This window comes from Cupressus sempervirens, chromosome 4, assembly GCF_028749045.1.
Source record: "Cupressus sempervirens isolate cs-2001-9-10 chromosome 4, ASM2874904v1, whole genome shotgun sequence".
In the NCBI taxonomy this organism is placed as follows: Eukaryota; Viridiplantae; Streptophyta; class Pinopsida; order Cupressales; family Cupressaceae; genus Cupressus; species Cupressus sempervirens.
Genome location: NC_143121.1, coordinates 118,918,244 through 118,925,268, shown reverse-complemented (window position 1 = coordinate 118,925,268; position 7,025 = coordinate 118,918,244).

Genomic DNA, 7,025 nt, shown 5'->3' with positions numbered 1-7,025 from the left:
GGTCCAATTTATTCTCCATCCAATGGGAAATCATATATCCTTGTGTGCATTGACTACCTAAAAAAATGGGTTGAAGTCAAAGCCATGAAGCATGCTCATGATCACAAAGTTGTAGAATTTCTATATGAAGAAATCTCTACTCGCTATGGTGTACCCAAAAAACTTGTCACTGACCAAGGTGCTCAATTAATTTCTAATATGATCACAAAACTTATGAAATAATATAATATCATACACCAAAAATCAAGCCCCTATCACTCTCAAACTAATGGACAAGTAGAAGTCACAAATTGGGAGATAGAGGCCATGTTAACAAAAACAATTCATTTGCACTGAAGGGATTGGAATAGTAGACTACCAAAACTTGTTTGGGCCTATAGAACAACATGTAAGACTACTACAAGGTTCACACCATTTGAGCTACTGTATGGGAAAGTGGCACTTCTCCCCATTGAATTTGAATATAAAACTTTAAGAATAGCATTGGAGTTCAACATTGAACTTCCTGAAATGTAGAGAGAACATTTTTTGCATCTTAATTTTTTGGATGAAATACACAAGGCTACTCTAGAATGCACCAAAATTGTACAGAAGAAAAGGAAACAATGGCATGACTCCCACATTAAGAATAAACAATTTGAAGTTGGTGATTGGGCATTGGTGTATGATTCCAAATTTAAAGATATATCGGGCAAGTTGCAAACATGATGGCTAGATCCCTATGAAATAAACCATGCATTTGCAAATGGAGTTTTCTAGTTAACTACCATTGATCTAGTGCCTTTTAAGTTATTAGTCAATGGCAATAGAATCAAGTCATATAAATGGCCCCAAAAAAAAGAGGACTTCCTATAGCAATTTCAATGGCCAAATTATAATGCACACTAGGTAACCCTTCCTGCAGCAGAAGGTGTTGATCTCCTGCCTACAGCTCTACAATACTAATTTCTTCATGCATGCCCATAATAAAAACTTTAAGTCCATGTAAAGTTTTAAAAAAAAAAATCTCCATTCACCTTCTAATTTCTTCTTTTCCAACTCATCTCATTTCTTTACCTACCATTCACTCACTTTCCACGTCATCATTTTACAATGCTTTCAATAAACATCGTGTAATGGGCACCCTAGAAATGCCCAAAAAATTAGACCAACTGCTGAAATAGATTTATTTAATGCAAACTAAAGATGGAATTGATGCTGAAATTATATTAATTCTCAAAATGATGAAATCAAGTACAAGCAATGTATTCCAAAGGCCAAACCCAAAGGGAATGACATCTAGAATGTTACAAGAGAGGATGAACATCCTCTATTGCCAAGAAAGATATGAGATTCACACATCCAAGCTCTTATCAAATGTCATTCACAAAAATCCCATGCTCAACAATGAGACTTTCATCCTTATTTCTCCTTTTTGTTCACCCTTCTAGAAGGAACTAAAATATTAGTTAATTTTAAGTTTTAGAAGCTTCCCCCTTCTAATAATTAATACACTCTCTAGAAACTCCTCCCTTTGCAATACAATAATTAACTATGCTTCTAGAAAATTAAATTACTAGAGGATTCCACCTTTCCAATAATTAATAAATGCTCTAGAAGCCTTTCCCTTGTAATACAATAATTAATTAAATATAAAATCACCTTTTAACTTTTAATTTATTTAATGAGTTTATAAGAAATTAATTTAATTTCCTCTTATGTTCCACTTAGACTTTGGAGAATGTGGAGGCTAAAAGATGGGGTCATTACAGTTTGCCCTCCTTGAAATTTCTTTTCATCAAGCTAACTCAGTCCTATTTTCTATAGCACCTGCTCACTCTCCCAAGTAACATCTTGCTCTGGTAGATATATCCATTTGACTAAATGTTCTTTAATCAACCTAATTTGCAAAGTCCTTTCTCTAGTATCCAGAATAGCCTCAGGAATTAATATGAGCTTTCCCCCCTCATCAAATGATGGTAATTTTTTTGAAGGCACAACTCTCTGACCAATGGCTTTCTTAAGCCTTGACACATGAAATACATTATGTACCCAACTACCCTCTAAAAGCTCAATCTCATAAGCAACCTCACCCACTTTGAAAATCACTCTGTAGGAACCATAAAACCTAGGCTTCAACTTCTATGCTCCACTTTTCTTGAGTGATGACTGTCTGTATGGTTGTAGCTATAGGTAAACCATATCCCCAACCTCAAAACTATGCTCTATCTAGTGCTGGTCTACATAAAATTTTGTTGATTTTGGGCTTGTTGTATATTCTCCTTGAGCACCCTCAAAATATCTTGACTATCCTGCAAGAAGTGTTTTTCTTTGGGCACTCTACTATGCCCCAAAACTAAATCCATGAAACTAGGTGCTTCGTAATTGTACAATGCCATGAATGGACTCATCTTGATAGACATATGATAAGTGTTGTTATAATAGTACTCTCCCATATTTAGCCATTTGACCCAAGCCCTCTGTTGCATAGTCACATAGTTCCTCAGATATCCTTCCACCCATTTATTCACAATCTATGTCTGCCCATCTATCTCTGGATGATAAGTAGTGCTAGGTGTAAGATCTATATGACACAACCAAAAATAGTTCCTGCCAAAAAGTATTCATGAATTTACTATCCTAATCACTAAAAATGAAACTAGGTAGTCCATGCAACTTGAATATCTCACTAAAGAAAAGATCAGCTACCTGTGCTACTATGTAAGTGGATAAAATAGAAAAGAAGTGAGAAAACTTTGTCAGCTAGTCAACTATCGCATAGATGCAATCTTTCTCTTGTACTCATGGTAACCTGATGATAATGTCCATAGAAATACTTTCCCATTTCCTATTTAGAATGGGCAAAGGTTGTAACAACCCTGCCGGATATGTGTTCTCTCCCTTATTCTGTTGGCAAATTGTACACTCCCTGACATGCTTTTGAACATCATCCTTGAGCCCTTTCCATGTAAACCACTCATGGATCTATCTGTAGGTCTAAAAGAGCCTTGGATGTCCAGCTATAGGTGCATCATGAAATGCATTCAGTATGACCTCCCTAAACTGCGATGAAGGAATCAAATATATTCTACCCTAAAACTTAATCAATCCATCCATCACCACATAATGATCATCATGTATGGTGCCTGCAATTACTCTAGAAGCACATGTGTCCCTCACATACTCTTCTATGATCTTATTTCTCCAATCTCCTGCAATCTCAGCTAGAGCACATATATGTGGTCTCCTAGATGAAGCATCTGCCACCACATTCTTCTTACCTTTGACAAACTCAATGTCAAATTCATAGGCTTGTAACTTCATAATCCACTTATGTTATCTATCATTCAAAGACAAGTGATTAAACATTCAAGTTTTTTCCTTTGAGCATTCAAGATTGAGATTTTGTGTGTTGTTTTAAGAACTTTGAAGTGCTTTGTTTTAACCTTAGATCATTCAAGATTGTTTTGGACTCAAAATTGAAAATGACTCTTTGGACTTTGGTTTTCATTCAAGATTTTGTGTTCTAGTTTGCATATTTTAAGCCCAAAAATGATATTCCTAGATTGTTTTGATGCATGAAAAACCTAAGAAACATTCAAGATTTTGCAACAAGACATTTGTTTGGAACAAATAACAAAGCTTTTAGGACAATTTTTGGCAACCATTTAGGGCTCTTAGTTTTCATGAGATTTTTAAAAGAGCTTTAAACTATTTGCAAATGAGGTTCATTTTATCCTTGATTGATGCTTTGAGTTTGATTTAGATTTTAGTGTGCACTTATTGTTGATTTTGAACATTTTGAAATGGAAACTTGAAGTTCTTTTTAAATTTCCAAAAATGAAGTGTTCCTAACTTTGCATGAATGCATCTAAAACCTTGATGTTGCAAGGATGCAAATGATTGAATTGGTTTAGTTTCACTTGTTAAAAGGCCTTTTTTTTTGCAAATTTTTAATTTTTAATGGATTTAAGTATGATTTAGGGGTTCATTTTAAGTACTAAAAAGAAAGGTGTATGATTTTGCTTCCTTCAAAAAAAATGGCCAAGATCTCCCACAAGAAGAAGAAGAAGAAGTAGATGGAATAAGAAGAATATAGGCAAGAAGAGGAAGAAGAACTCCAAGTGCTTTGTCCACCTATAAGCTTGAAAAATATGCAAACACTATGAGATAGATTATGAGTTCCTTTGTCTTTTTCAATCTCATCTGGACCTAAAAAAAAAATTTATACAATCCTACCAATCACAAAAACAAACAAAATTAGCCAAAATTAGCAAATGACATACAAAACTTGACTAAAAAAGCTAATGAAGATGACCCATGCGGGGTCTCACTGGGCATGCCAGAATGTATATGAGCAATGTTAGTATGCTAATAGAAACCAAATTTAAATAAAGCTTCTACAAACTAAAAAAAATTCATAAACTTCAAGATAGACTAAGATGAACTCTCAATTGAGAATACGAGCCATTAATGGACTCTCTCAATAAGAAGCTCTCTTGTTGAGTGGCTTTCTCTAAATAGATAGGATGTATGCTCAAGCTTATGCTTCAAAAATGGCTTCAAATGGAGTTGGAATTTTGGTGTGAGTGTATGGTTTTGATGTAAAATGGCTTCTTAAAATGGAATTATGACTTTACTTCATGGATTGTGTTGTTTTGCAAAGGGGAAGGATCCAATTTATAGGCAAGAGGCTTGAGGGATTGAGGGCTAAGATGCAAGGATGGGGAAAAGTTCATGGAGGGCTCAGATTGCATGAGAGGAGAGCACATGGATTGTGCTTCCTTACAGCCAATCAAGGAGTGACACATGTCACAGGGTGAGAGGATGGAGGAAAGGGGAAGGATGAGTCAACAAAGGAGGCTCGAGGGATAAAATCTTCATAAAGACCCTCATAATGCCTTGTAAGAGCAATAAAAGGGCTTGGAAGAGTCATTTATGGCCTAGTGGGCTTCATAAAGTTTTATTGTTGAGATATTTTGAGGGAGATGAGAACAATTTTGACTTGGGCTTGATTAGGAGGGTTTTAAGCTTGCTTAGGATTGTACAAATGATTAGAGGATGGATTAGGATGGTTTAGGATTAGCTTAGGGATAGGCAAGTGGATTGAATTTAATGAGGGTGGGTGAAGGAGGAGATATTTGTTAACTTTGGCTTGGGTTAGTAAGTCTTAACCCATGTTTAGAGAATGTGACAAGGTTAGGAGGGGATTAGGATTAGGTTTAAAGACATCTTCTAGAAGAGTCTAGACTTTGGATGAGGATAAAGACTTTCTAGATCCTAGGATGAGGATGAAGACTTTCTAGAAGAGTCTAGAACTTCTTAGGATGAGGATAAATTATATTTTTAGGAAATAAATAAAGTTTTATTTATTTCAAGGGTTTGGGTTGAGGAGATATTTATTAAAACTTTTTTAATAAACATGATGATTAATATTTAATCTTAATTAAATATTTTGAGTTGGGATTAGGGGTAGGAAATGATGGGATTAGCCTTTAATCAAAATTAAAGAAGGATTAGAAGATTTTGGAAGTGGTTAGTGGTCTTAAGGAAATTGGCCAAGTTTTGGGCAAAAAATATTTTTTTTATTTATTTTGGGTTTTTTTGTCAATTTATTAATTAAATAATTAATAAGTAAGGAAATAATGTTTAAATAAGATTTAAACATTTTTGGGAGGGATTCCTTAATTAAATATTTTTAATTAAGATAAAGGGATTTAATGGCATAAAAATAAATAAATAAATAAATTAATTAATTAATTAATAAATGAGGATGTCATTAGAAATTTTTCAGAAAATAAAAATACTTTATTTTCTAAAGGTTTTTAGGTGTCTACAAGGTCTATCAAGGTGTAGCGATCTATGAAAATCTTTTAACAAATCTCCTGCAAAATCCATAGAGACCAAGGAATCCCTTAAGCTATGTAAGATTTATAGGAGTAGACCAATCAACAACAGCCCTAATTTTTTCAAGATCTACCCAAAATCCATCTACATTGATGACATGCCCAAGGTATAGTAGCTTAGTCATCCCAAACACAATTAGATTTCTTGGCATATAGTGACTCTTTCTCCAAAGTGGACATCACTATCTCAAGATGTTGTAAATGCTCCTCCCAAGTCTTGCTAAAGACTAAAATGTCATCAAAGAAAATCAAGACAAATCTTCTAAGTTTCTCCCTAAATACCTTATTCATGCAACTCTAGAATGTAGCAAGGGCATTGGTTAGCCCAAATTGCATAACCAAAAACTTGAAGTGGCCATAATGACACCAAAAAGCTATCTTCTCAATGTCCTCCTCCCTTATCCTGATCTGATGATACCCTAACCATAGATCAATCTTTGTAAAAAAGCATGCACCATGTAACTCATCAATTAACTCATCTATTCATGGGATGTGATATCTATTCTTAATGGTTTTCTTGTTTAATGCACTATTATCGATGCACATTTGCATCATCCCATCCTTGTTCTTTACCAACACTACTGCTGAAGCAAAGGGGCTCTTACTAAGCCTAATATGCCCTATTTCCAGCAACTCCTTAATTTCCTTTTCTATCTCATCCTTATGTTTCTTAGGATAACAATAGTGGGTAATCATGACTGGTTTGGCTCCCTCCTTGAGCTCAATAATATACTCTATCCCCCTGTCAAGAGGAACCCCATGGAGAATCTCGCCAAATACCTTAGTGTGCTTGTCAAGTATCTCCTAGATATTTGTTGGATGACTCTTCACCTATGGCTCTTATTAAGTTGGCATAGTGAAATATTTTGCTTCCCACTCTATGTTATTATGCAAAAAAAAGTCTCTGCATTCTCCTTAGGGAAACTACTTTGCAACTCCCATCTGAAAGTCCTCTAGGTATAATAGTTCTTCCCTCATGCTAAAACTACATCTCCAATTTTTCTAGGTTAAGTGTGAACTCTACTAGCAAGGCCATCCATACCATGCCAAGGATGACATCATAGTCTCCCATTTCTACCCCATAGAACTCATCTTCCAATTCATAACCATCTCTAAACTCGATGTGAAGATTAGATATCT